A 12,650-nucleotide genomic window follows, 5' to 3' on the forward strand; every position below is an offset into this window, starting at 1 on the left:
TTGCATTTCAATAAGTTCTCAGATGGTACCTATGCACATTAAATGTTAAAAGCCCTCTCCAAAATACAACACATTTCCCCAGTTTGAGGTGGGTTTGAGAAGATCTCAAGAAAAAATCAGACCGCTGAGTAGAAGTACTTCTCAACCAAAAATTTATTGTCTAAGAGATGTAAAATCACCAAATCATGCATAAGTGAAGAGCCTCCAGGCCTTTGGGTCATGCTAAGTCTCTGTCACTAACCCTGGAAAGCTATTATCATCTGATAAGCATTTTATAGGATGCGGACAGAAATCAAGCATTCCCTCTTCCACTTGAAGAATGCTGAGGCCTTGCCAGCTTGGTGGAGGGTTGTGCATGAATGGTTAATGGGGCACAGCCCAGAAGTGAACAGAAAAGAAACAAAAGTAGGTCAAAGGACTATCATGACATCTCCAGGCAAGGGCCAGGCATTTCCCAGCACTCAGAAGGCAGCTGTGTTGGAATGAGAAGAGGACAGGCTGAGTAAGAAGGCCACTTTTCTGACCCAAATGCCCCAGTTTGCCAAAAACGAGGGCAGGGGTGGGAAAGAAACCTTGATTACCACATCTGCAGTCCCATGGCTCAAACAAATTAGGTCACTCAACTCGTACATAAATTACTCAATATAAGATCCCTTTATGCTGCTTTGAAAACGGAGGAGACTAACATTTAGTAAGGCTCTATTCTATGCAGCATTTCTCAACCCTGCTGTACCTTAGAATCACCTGGGCAGCTTTACAGAGTTCTGATGACTAGTTCCCACCTGGAACAGTTGTAGAGCAATCTGTGGTGGGGGCATGGTGCTAGTCTTTGGTAAAAAGCACCTAGGTGATTCTAATGCACAGCCAGGGTCAAGTAACTCTAAATCTAGTGCCTGACAGCAGCTCAGAGAAACAGGTGGAATATCATTCTCATTTTTAACATGATCAAGCTGGTGCAAGGTGGCAAAGAAACAGAGCTGGAATTTGAGCCAGGATCTGCTGTCTCAATCTAGAGCCCTTTGGTTTTTCTATGTCTACAGGCAACTTTATTTTCAGGGGACAAGGAAGCTAGGGGTCCTCTCAGAGTCTGACCTGAAATAATAGACTCCTAGAGACCCTCCCTCTATTCACATCCTTCCCCCTCCCGCCTCCTCCCCAGTAAACACCTGCACTCGCCACCGGACTGTGCTGACAGGGTCCAGAAGCAGGAGCCAGCGGACCAGCAGCTGAGAGGTGGGGAGATAGTGGGGAAAAGAGCAATGCCAGGAGCTACCATTCACATAGACAGTGATTATCAGGCACTACCCAAGCTACTTCATGAATCCCACAACAACCCTTGGAGGTAGACACTTCTATTTTCTAACTGAAAAAAAAAAAAATGATGGAAGCATAGACAATCCAAGGAACTTGCTTGAATGCATACAGCTAGTAGGTAGCAAAGCAGAGAATTCAACCCAAAACCTGTTGGCATTTTTTCACTGTCTTATATGGCCTTAGTCTTATATGGACTTAACTGCAATATATGGGAGAACAATCAGTAGCAGAGAAAAATGAAGCAGTGACTTAGTGGTACCTCAATAAATTACTTCTAAAGCTTTGGAAATAATGGTGCTGATTCAAGGATGGCAAGGACTCACAACACTCACAAAAATTACTGCATGATAATCCTACCAACAACCCTGCCAAAGACTTATTATTATCCCAATGTTATGGACAAGAAAACTATGGCACACAGACATTAAGTAATTTGACCAAGGTCCCACAGATAGAAAGTGTGAGAACTGGGAGTTGTAGCTGATGACAAATTTAGTGCCTCTTTCAAGCCACCAAGGGGTGAAATTTGGGAGGAGACCTTGTTTCAAGGTGGCAAAAAGTGAGCTGAACCACTAGTGAGCAGTTTACATTCTTCCTGGAATGTGGCTTGGCTGCTGTCACTTAGCAGCGTTGGGCTACTTTTTTAGTTAGGCATGGTTGTTTCAATCATTCAACCTGCAAAAAAAAAAAAAAAAAGGAAAAAAAAGGAAAGTCTGCTTTATTTATTCCTTGAGAGGAACAAGTAGCAAGGCTGGGAAATGTTGAGGGGTTAATGGCACCACAATGAAGTGCAGCCCAGGGAAACCAATAAGCAAAATACAATGGCCCAGATGGGAACAGAACTTCCAAACCTGTACCAGAGAGAGCACAAGACTCGGAGTCAGCCAGACATCTGTCCAGGTCCTGGGCCTGCCATTCACAAGCCCTTATGGCAGGGGTCATGTTGAGTAACCACATGATGCCTACTCTCCCTCTTCTGGAGAGTGATGATCCTACAATCTCAAGAGAGTGGCACAAGCACAAAAGGAGTGTACATTCTAAAGGGTGCTGCACCCCAGGCATGGAAGACATTTGCATTTTTATTTACCCATATGTGCCAGATGTCCCACTGAAGTGAGCACAATACACACAGCCATGAGATATGGGGTAGATTCTATTGCATCCCTCCTTATAGATGAGGACATTGAGGAACAGCAGGGTCGCCCAAGGTCCCATGGCAAGGAGGTGATGATGGTTCAGGGTCTGAATCTAGTTCTTTCCATCTTTGAAGTTGATGTCTTTTGCAATACCCCATGCTGCTCAGTCAGAATCACCTACTACATGTAGAAATGTACTTAAATGGCCATAAAGAGAATTAAGTTTTAACATTAGAAAGAACATCTAGGCCTTGAAGGCAGACAAACTCTAGAATAGATAAGCCAGAAGTTCCAAACATGCTAGAAAAAACAGATTAGGAGCAGCTAGGAGTCTCTGAGGCATTCTATAGCAGAAAGAGCACAGGGACGCACCGTTACCAATTTCCTTAGGTTAGTTCAGTTAATAAATTAAATAAATAAATAAAACACAAAACTTAATAAAGAAAAAAGTCAAAACAATCTTCCCCAAACCATCAAAAATTCTATTAATTCATAAGCTACTACTCAGTACTTTATTTCTCTAGTCCTGCTTCAACAAATATCTACTTTTAAAAATACTTTTGGGGTTTAGCAGTATAGTGTTTAGTATTTTTTAAACATAATTTTTATCATGGCATTTTCCCTTGTCACAAAACACATTTTCAAAACAACACGTAATCTTTGAATAATATTCCGCTGTTAGGCTTGGCCACACTTTACTTATTCCATCCAATTGTTTACCTTTTTCCTCTGTTTTATAAATAACACTGCAATGAACATTTTTATTCTTAAATTTTCTCTGCCCATCTCTGATTATTTTCTTTGGCTAGATTCCTAGAATCAGAATACTGGACTACAGGGAATAAGTGTTCCGAAGTCTACTGACAGTTACTGCCAAATTGCTTTCCTAAAAGGGTATATTCATTTGCATTTCAACCAGCAGCAAAGGAGAGTACCTGTCTCCCAGCACCCTCTCCAGGATCCAACACTGCCTTAAAAATAATCTCAGCTAGTAAGACAAGTGAAAAATAGCAGCATGAATCAGCATAGAGCATTCAAATAGTCTGCCTGTAGTCATGCATCATTTAAATAGTCATCTACCTGTAGTCATACATTCAGTACGTGGCATACCCAGGAAATGAACTCAGTCCTCTAGCTCCAGAAGCCGGGTCCCTAACCATTAGCCCAAAGAACTTAACCACAACTTGAATTACTCAGTAGTTGCCATGTGTCAGCTATTGTTTTAGGAAATTTTACATTGGAGTTCATAATGGCAAGGATCCTTGCATTTTTTTTTTAATCCCAACCTTAATCGAATGTCTTACAATGATAGAAATGTTCTATAACTGCACTGTCGAGTATGGCAGCCACTAACCACATGTGGCTGTTGAGCACTTGAAATCTGGCTAGTGCAACCAAGGAAATAAATGATTAGTTTTGTTTCATTTTAATTAAATTTAGTTTAAAATGTTGACTAGTGACTACTATATTGCATAGAATAGCTCTAGATTATCTAGTGCATTGCTCAATAAATATTTATGAAGTAAAAAACTTACGTGGTCTTCTAATTCCACCTACTTCTACCACATTTCTTTCAAGGTAAGAGCTGCCTTCTTCCTCCCTCATCTCTGTGTGTCCATTTGTTTTCTCCAATGCAACATGAATGCTATTTATCTGTCATGTGGGATGATGTGAGGGTCAGCTAATTAATGTTTGCAAAGAGCTGCATTGCTGACTGGTTCTCAGAATAATTGCACGTTAATAAAACGTTTAAATGATCAGTTCTCATCCTGAGGTCAAAGCAGAGCTGGGTTTATTTAGTAAAAAGCTGGTTTCTCTGACTCACCCTGAACTGGATCCTTTCACTGTGGACCTCATCAATACAAGCCCTTCACATTTAAAAGTTTTACCGAACAGAAGATACTGAAATTTACCTTCACAATAGTTTTGATGTCACAATTTGATGAGTAAATTAATAATACAAACAAGATTGGGGAGGGTGGATATTTAACCAACTTGAACAAATTGCTTTTAAGCTCTTAAGCACTTTAATTGCTTGCATGATAATGATGCAAATTTTTACATGTCTTGATCCACTTTCAAAGTAGGCCCAGAAAAAGGACCTCTAAAGGGAAACACTTTGCTAAATTATCAGTTTGAATTACATGGCATATTCTTTAAAATTACAAAGTTGCCATTCTCGGAGAAACAAGGATTTAGGAGCCAGAGAGGCCTACCATCAAATGCTAGTTCCAGTGGTGTGACCCTGTGCTCAGCCTTACTGAGCTTCAGTTTCTCTGACACACAGAAAGCATTGAGTATGTGTTCGTTTTGTTCTTGCCTCATTTTCCATCTCCTATAGGATCACAGGATGAGAGGACTGATGCCGCCCCTCTGCACTTTATTTCCACTGTTTGTGGAAATAAAGATTATTCCCCAAATCTAAAATGAAAGAATGGACACATCCCTTTATAGTGCCATTCTACAAATATAAGCAACTCCTCTTGACATCCAGGGGTCATGATTATGACTTTCTGAAATAAAGTCAGAGCAGTAGATAGCTTGAAATCTTGCTACTCCATGTGTGGACAATGGACCAGGAGCATGGCAGCACCTGGGAGCTGGCGAGAAATGCAGATTCTTGGGCCCCTCCCCAGACCAAATGAAGTAGAATCTGCATCTTAACAAGATCCCAGAACTAGGGGTGTGCACATTAGAGTTTGAGATTGCACTAACTTAACAAGACATGGAAACCACTCTCTTCTCCCAAACCAATTTTATAGTGAGGAAAACTGACATCAGGAATTGGCAAGGTTTACCCCAGGCCATAAATGTACTAACTGCAACCCTTTTGTTTGACTTTCAAGGGGTGCAAGACCAGCCTTTCAGAAATCAACACTCATCCCACAGCGAGAAAAATCGACTTTCAAAGAAAAACATTCTTAAAACCTAATGTTCTTAAGGATTTTAATGATTAACCAATTGCCTCTGATACCCTTTTGCACTATTGGGTGAGGCTACAGTGATGCCATTGTGTAAAGCCAGTGCAGAACACACAGGAAAAGGGAACCGGGGTGCTGACCACTGCTCTGGAGATCCCATATGGCCTGTTTCCTTTCTGTTTTCCAAATGAAAGAAAAGCTCTGATTTGATGTTCAGAACATGACAAAGAACAGAAACACCCCTTCACCTTCCCTAGTGAAACCGGAGTGGCATAAGTATCAAAGCAGCATCTAAACCGTTGTCTGAAGTCAGAGTCAGCAACCAACAGAGCGGGCTCCCTCTGTGGTGACCACACCGTGAAACAATCCTGAGGTGACCTCTCTACCTGATCTAAAGGAACTCCTCATGTCTCCTGCTGAGCATGGGGGCACCTTGGAAATGGGAGGACTGGACTTCCCCCACTGGTTCCACTGAATTCTTTGTCAGATGACTAGCTATCTAACTACAGGGAACACATCTTTTCTGGTCACAGAAATCCCACACTTGAGAAGGGGTAACGGCAAAAGCACCCTCTGATTGGATTGAACCATGCAAGGAGGGGACAAGATGCCTCACAATTTCCACTTTCAAAATAGCATGTAGGCATGTTGATTGATTGATTGATTGATTGGGCCCTGGAACTGTGAAGGGAGACTCCGTTGGGTTGATTTTTCCCAGTAAAATGCCATACAGCAAGTGGAGATAAGCTTGCTGTGGGATAGAGTCTCAACTGTTTGCTTTGTAAGATCTCCCAGGCCAGTTTAAGGCCTCTGAACCAAAGGGAAGGAGAAAGGTGGGAGGGGGAAATCCACAGCCTCAGCAAATGCTGAAGACACACACTCTTCTCGGAGGAACCATTTATCATTCACCATGGAGCCAGCCCCACCTACAACGCTGAGGAACATATTTACATATTTCAACTCCATTGCTGGCTGAAGCACTCCAGAAAGTGATGATTCCAAGAGCCAGGGAAGAAAAATGTTCTTGGAAAAAGAATTTGTGTATCAGTTCAGCAGAACAGCTCAAAATTATGCAAATTCCCTGCTTGAAGTTTGACTGTCACCCCTGCCTTCTACCACCTGGGCTTCCAAGCCTGTAAGGGACTGCAAAATAAATAGCCATATTCTGGTTAAAAAGATGAAAGAGACATCATGGTTTACCTAACTGCTTTTCATGTGTGACAGAAGCTTTAGTATGGTATCTGCCTTTAACCCTGAAATGCTACTTTCTAGGAATTCATCTTAAGGAAATACTAAAACTGCACAGTATGTACAAGGATGGTTACTACAGTCTTGTTATGATAATAAAAAAATGAAAAATAAACACAAAGTCAAAAATTAGGTACTCATTAAATTATATCTGTCATACTATAACATTGGCGGTCTATGTAGCATTACAAATGTCACCGCAGGAGGAAAAGAGAGCATGAAAAGTTTTGCATGCTTTATCATTAGATGAAAATAAGCATTCAAAACACTATACTAGGATCTCATCATTTTTTCTACATTCATAAAGTCACAAGGTACAACCTAAAATGTGGTGGAACATTTTGGCTTTGCTTTTCTCTGTAATGCCTGAATTTGCTACACTGAGCACATATTACTTTGGTCATTAGAATAAAGACTGTAAAAGAAAAAAAAAGTAATAAATATATAACCCCGGAAGCAATAGGCACATATATTTACATGGCTTCATTAGACATTTTCCATACAGAGAACATTCAGGGATCCATGTTTGCTTGGCTCCCTGAGAACTGGGGCATATTACTTTCAAAGTGGCCCCCACAGCCCATCTGTCAGTGCAAAGCAAAGATGGAGTGATTCAGCTTTCAGTTACAATAAAAGCCAAGCTGACAGACCATGTAAGAAGGCAGGTAAAAATCGGCCCCTTAGATCTAGAATTGACATTGATTTACCCTGCTAGGCTCTTGGAATCAAATCTCCAAGAAGGTGATTTAAATCCTATTCTTCTTTTGTTTAACTTTTTAGATTAATGGATGTGGGAGAAGTTACTGGGACAGGAACTACAAAAGGTTTGGGCTGGGGCTGTGTAGCTGTTTGTTAGACCAGGACAGGGGCTGAGAACCCCGGGCGGAGACTTGCACCACTGGTGCTTATCAAATCTCATTTTCCTTCAACCTCTAGCACAATTAGAGTGTGAGCTGGCATCTTAAATTGAGTCTTTTGCTTGTGTTGCCCAACAATCTTTAATTCCTAATCACCTTCTTTTCCCTTATTTGTAACTTTTGATTTGGAAATATCGGGTTATGTAACATGTCAATCTGCATGAGGATGCAACTCTGTCAGAAAAAAGGACTCAATGAAGCACAAATTCTAACAAAACTGGAAATGACTTTCCTAAGAAAAGCAAAGAAATTTTCATTTCATGCATTTGAAGCTGGTTTTAAATAGGCTGGATGCAAGGTTGGTGGTTCTTTTGGGGCTGTTGATTTCTCTGCCCAATCTCCACCCAACAAATGCAGGATGCTTTCTGGAAGGGGATAAGGAGGTAGAAAGGAACAAGCATCTGTGAAGGGGCCACAGTATGCCAGAGGCCTTATCGATGTTAAAACTGACAGTGTTCAATAATATGAATGATTTAAAAAGATGAGGAAATGTTCTAGGTTAAAAGAGTTTAAAGAGACATGAAAAGCTGAATGAACTCATAAGCCAGCATTTTCTATTGCTATAACGGACGTTATTGGGACAATTGGAAAAATCTGAATAAAGTTTATAGACTGGATCATAAAAAAAAAATGACAGTACTGCAAACTAAGTAATATTGTGCCATTTTACAGGGGAGAGGACTGAAGCTCCAAAGACAATTTGCCTAAGGCCACAGAGCCATGATTCCAACCCAATAGTTAAGAGATTAAAGTCACATCCTATCACCTTACTCCCACAAAACCACAAAAGATTGAGGAGACTATACCAAATAGAATCAGATTCTACTGGAGGAGAGTCCGTGGGAACCCATTACTCTAACACCTAGCCTTCTACCTCATATTCCAGGCCACTCTACTCACTATAGAACTATCCTTTGATGGTTCTTGTTCAGACCAAGCACTAGTTCTGTCCGTTGGCGTCCGCACTGGTCAAGGCCGGTCTATTAGGGTGGCTGATCCGCTTACCGCACCACTCTACCTCCACCCCCAAACAGAGGCCTTGATGAAAACAAGATGAGAGCAGAGGAAGAACCCAAGAACTCTTTCTAGAAAACCAAAGCTCTCCGTCCCTGATCCCTTCCCCCACCACAGAAGATGGCAATTCCACAAGCCCTCCGCACCCTGCCCTCCCCTCAGTTCAAGACACATGCTGGAAATAAAAGCTTCCCCGAATTAGCCCCCTAAAAGCACACAAACATCTATGCCCTAAGTCCTGGCTGAATATCTTGAGGACTTTCAGTTCCCCAAACATTTCCAAGGACCTACGGCACACAGGTGCCGCTAAAGGAGACACCCGTTCACTCCAGGCAATCAGCTCCAACAGGTCCAGTTCCACTAAGTGGAAGGGCTTCCCGTCAACACCCTCAGCGGAGAAAACGGATTCCTCCTCAGCATTCCCTTATAACACCTGGAAAGGGGAAACCTGTTTTTTGTGCTATATGTGACTTCGCTGCAAATCTCTCTGCTCCCCAACACATACACACACAAATGCACACAGACACAGGCGCGCAGAAAACTAGTTCCCAGTCACCACCAGTGAAAACACCCCTCGTAACTTTGACGACAAGGGCTCCCACGCTGAAAGCCTAACTGCAGAGCGCCCGGAGCGCGCTGTGAGTCCGCAGGAACGCGGCCGGGCGGGGGAGGGGAGAAAGGCGCGGCCGGGACCCTGCACTGTGCCGCGCGGCGCTTGCGGCTGGAAGTTGGCCTGGAACGCGGTCTTCTCGGCTCCAGTTTCCCGCCCAGGCCCCGCCCACCCGGCCGCCCCGCTGGTTCGCACCGCTGCTCCGGCCACCGAGGAGCCCAAAGTTGGCGGCGTCCCGCGGACTCCGGCGGAGAGCGCGAGGGAGTCGCGGCCGACTCCCGTACCCCGAAGACAACTGGAGGCCGGCGGGGGAGGCGGGCCGCGAGGGGCTGGGGCGAGGGAGCTGGGATGCGCGGGCCCCGCTCGCCGGGAAACAGGTTGCCGCGGAGTCCCGTCCCCTCCCCCTCTGCGGTCCCCGCCGCGACCCGATTCCCGCCCTGCCCGGGGAGCTAACCCAGCCGCCTCCGGGGCGCCCTCCTTCTTCCTGGATTCCCACGGCTGGACCAGAGCCCCTCTGGCAGCCGGGTTAAAGGCTCCTTCAGCAAGGTCAAGGCGCGGCCGGCTGGCACCTGGGGATTTTTTTCCAGCCGAGCACTGCCTTTTCAATCGCATTGTTAAGGATCATGGCAGCGGCAGGAAATCCGAAGGGCCCCACAGGTCTGCAGGAGGGAGGATTTATTTTACAGCAAGGAACAGATTCAGACAGATCGGGGATTTCAGTGGGAGGGGACGAGAGGTTTCAGGACGCTGGAATGTGGCAAAAACAAAACACTCCCCACCCATGCACATCACCATCTCCTGACTGCGGGCTGGGGGGAAGGGAGTTCAGGGCCAATGTGTCCCAGACTTCAGCGTTCCCCACGGCTGTGTCAGGGCTGGGGTGGCTTATCCCTCTACAGACGAAAATCAAGATTTAAAAGCATACTCTTACTGTGGTTTCTCTATCAAAGCCCATCAACGTGATACACAGGCTGCGGCGCTGGAGGGAAGCGGCGAAACGGGGAGAATAAACGCAACAGAAGCAAACTGCTGTCTGCAGAGGCGAGAGGCGAAGGAACGGAAGCCATACCCGACCCCAGCCCCATCCCGTCCCCATCAGCGCCGGGCTAGCGCAGGAAACCAGGAATAGGTGTAGGTAAGGGTGGCAGCCCGGCAGAGCCAGCGTTCCACTCCCTCTAACCCCTCGCCAGCGTGGGCCTGGATGTCTGGGCTGCCTGGGCATCTCCAAGGGGGACCAGGCACCGCGGGCAGGTTTCTAAACACGTGAAGGGCACAGGGCGTGAAAGACAAGGAGGGGCGCCCAGGAAGGGCGGAAAAGAGGGGCTTTGGGGCTCCCCAGGACACCAAGTCAGTTTCTGAAAACGGCGTTCCCTGGAAGGCCTTCCAACACCTCCGAGAGAAGACTTAGAGCTCTGAAGACCCAATGAAACCTCAGTTCTGACTGACTCCTCCTCTGCGATCAATTCCGGATGCCCCCACCTAGTCCCTGCCTCGGTAACCGGTTCTTTGGGGACAGCAGCATCAGCACCCGACGCCCATCGCACAAGTGGGCGCCGTGGTGCGAGGCGTATCCTAGCTACCCAGGCCGGGGTGGGGGCGCCCCGGTACTTACAATCCCCAAGCAGGCAAACTTTCAGGCTTGTCTTTCCAGAACCGGGAGCTCGCATCACAGTTCCGGGTAATCACCGAGGCAGCTTATGTAATTGCCCGCGATGCCGCTCAGCGGAATCTCTCAGCAGATCTCTCTCCTCACACGGCCTCAGAGCTCAGTACATGGGCACCCTCTTCCCCCCACCCCGGCGATCGGAATCCCGAGCTTGCCCTACCACCGCCTTCTACAAAGCAGCGGGGTGATCTCGTGTGCTACAAACACCAAGCCAGTATGCAGGTTCCGGCAAAACTCTGGCTGCCTCCCTGCGCCCCTTTCACTGCGTCGATGGTTTACGGATAACTGCATTTCTATAAACCCTCTCTCCACGGTTAGGGGGTGGGAGGGAGTTAGAGATCGGGTGGGGGCTTGGCGCGGTACTGTTGAGGGCTCTGCACCCAACTGAGCAGTAATACACTCATCCACATGGACGCGGGTGCATAAATCGCCTTAACATTTTGCCCTGAAAGCGGAGCCAATTTCCAAACTTAAGGACCACGCAGCTGAATTTCCAGTACTTTCCAACCTCGCCTAGGCGGGGGCAGGCAGAGAAGGGGCGGGCAGCGGGCAGCTAACTCGCCCGACCCCCCCGCCAAGAAGGACTCACTAGGTGAACCCCCCGCCCTTCACCCAAGTAGTTGGTTGTGTATTCCTCGGTTGCGTGTGTGTGTACACACACACACACACACACACACGCCGCCCCACTACCTTCCTGTCTGCTCCTCCAATGTAACGACCGCATTTAAAAATGGCAATTAAAATGACTAAGGAGCTCGGTGATCACATTTCAACCCAGAGCACATTTCCCGAAGCTGGGGGTGAGAGTAGTCATACAGTCACACTCACACCCGGGAGCCCTCCAAGCGTCCATCTGGCGGCTGCAGCCTCAGTTGGCTCCTAGACGAACATCAATACCGCGGCCGGGCGCCCGGTGAGGAGAGGCGGGCGCCCCGCGGGTTGCAGAGGGCGAGGAGCTGGGGTCGCATCTCCAGGATCTGAGCTCCAACCACCGCCCGTGCGGGGCTGCTGCAGCCGGCACTTGCCCCGCAGGGCAGGCTGCAGCCGCTGAAGCCCGGCGCCGCCTCGCGGGCTCCTCCAGCGCCCGACGGGGGCCTGGGGCGAGCTAGTCTGCAGAGGGGCTGCAGGCGACCGGGCCGGGGCGGGGAACGGGATCCGGGAGAGGCAGACGAACCTGGGGCGCGCCGCCTCCCTCCCACCCGTTTCCCACCTCCCTGCCCTCCCCCAACCCTTGCTCCCAGGCTCCAGTCCGCGGCGGGCTCCGGGGGCTGCGGCGGCTCCAGGCTCCAGAACAGCTTGCCTCTTCGGCCACCCGCGCCCTAGCCTCCCTCCTCCTGGGCCAGGGGAGCAAGCAAACATCTCCCGGAGCCCTCGGCAGCCGCGTGAGCTACCCGAACCCTGCCCCGGCCAGCAGTGCAGAGGGCGATGGAGCTGGCGAGGCGTCGCCGCGGTCCCCAAGGCGCTTTTCCGTAGAGCGGATCACGCCGCCTTACCGTGGCTGCAGGCTGCTACCGCCAGGGAAGCGGGGAGGACGGCGGCAGGGAGGCAAGGCGCCGCGCCGGTGGCTCCTCTCTCTCTCGGCGGCGCGGCTCCTCTGCTCCGCGAGCCGGAGCGGGGCGCCCAGGAAGGAGCAGGTCCGGGCTCTGCGCTCAGCTCCAGCGAGACCAACAATAGCTCCCGCGGGGAGCGGAGCCCCAGCGAGCCTCCCGCCGCGCGCGCACGCCCGGCTCCCGCTCCCGGCCGCTCCCGGCCGGCGTCCCTGCCAGCACTGCTGCCCCACATGAAACAGCTGCAATCCCGAGGCTTCTGGGGGGTTGGGGCGGG

The 12,650-nt window shown here is 48.1% G+C and overlaps 1 protein-coding gene across 2 annotated transcripts in view; it reads right to left on the reverse strand.

Annotated features, from left to right (window-relative positions):
* Positions 1 to 12,430, reverse strand: part of TENM4 (teneurin transmembrane protein 4) — a 777,096-nt gene extending 764,666 nt beyond the window's left edge. Inside the window, exon 1 of one of the 2 annotated variants that reach the window (XM_055356895.2) lies at positions 12,320 to 12,430. The gene's annotated coding sequence lies outside the window, so the exon portion shown is untranslated. Of the gene's footprint in view, positions 1 to 10,772; positions 11,978 to 12,319 lie in introns of those variants that run through there. The other variant, XM_063693427.1, reaches the window with a different exon arrangement.
* Between the last annotated feature and the right edge of the window lie 220 nt (positions 12,431 to 12,650).

The sequence above is a fragment of the Gorilla gorilla genome, chromosome 9 (assembly GCF_029281585.2).
Source record: "Gorilla gorilla gorilla isolate KB3781 chromosome 9, NHGRI_mGorGor1-v2.1_pri, whole genome shotgun sequence".
Taxonomy (NCBI): Eukaryota; Metazoa; Chordata; class Mammalia; order Primates; family Hominidae; genus Gorilla; species Gorilla gorilla.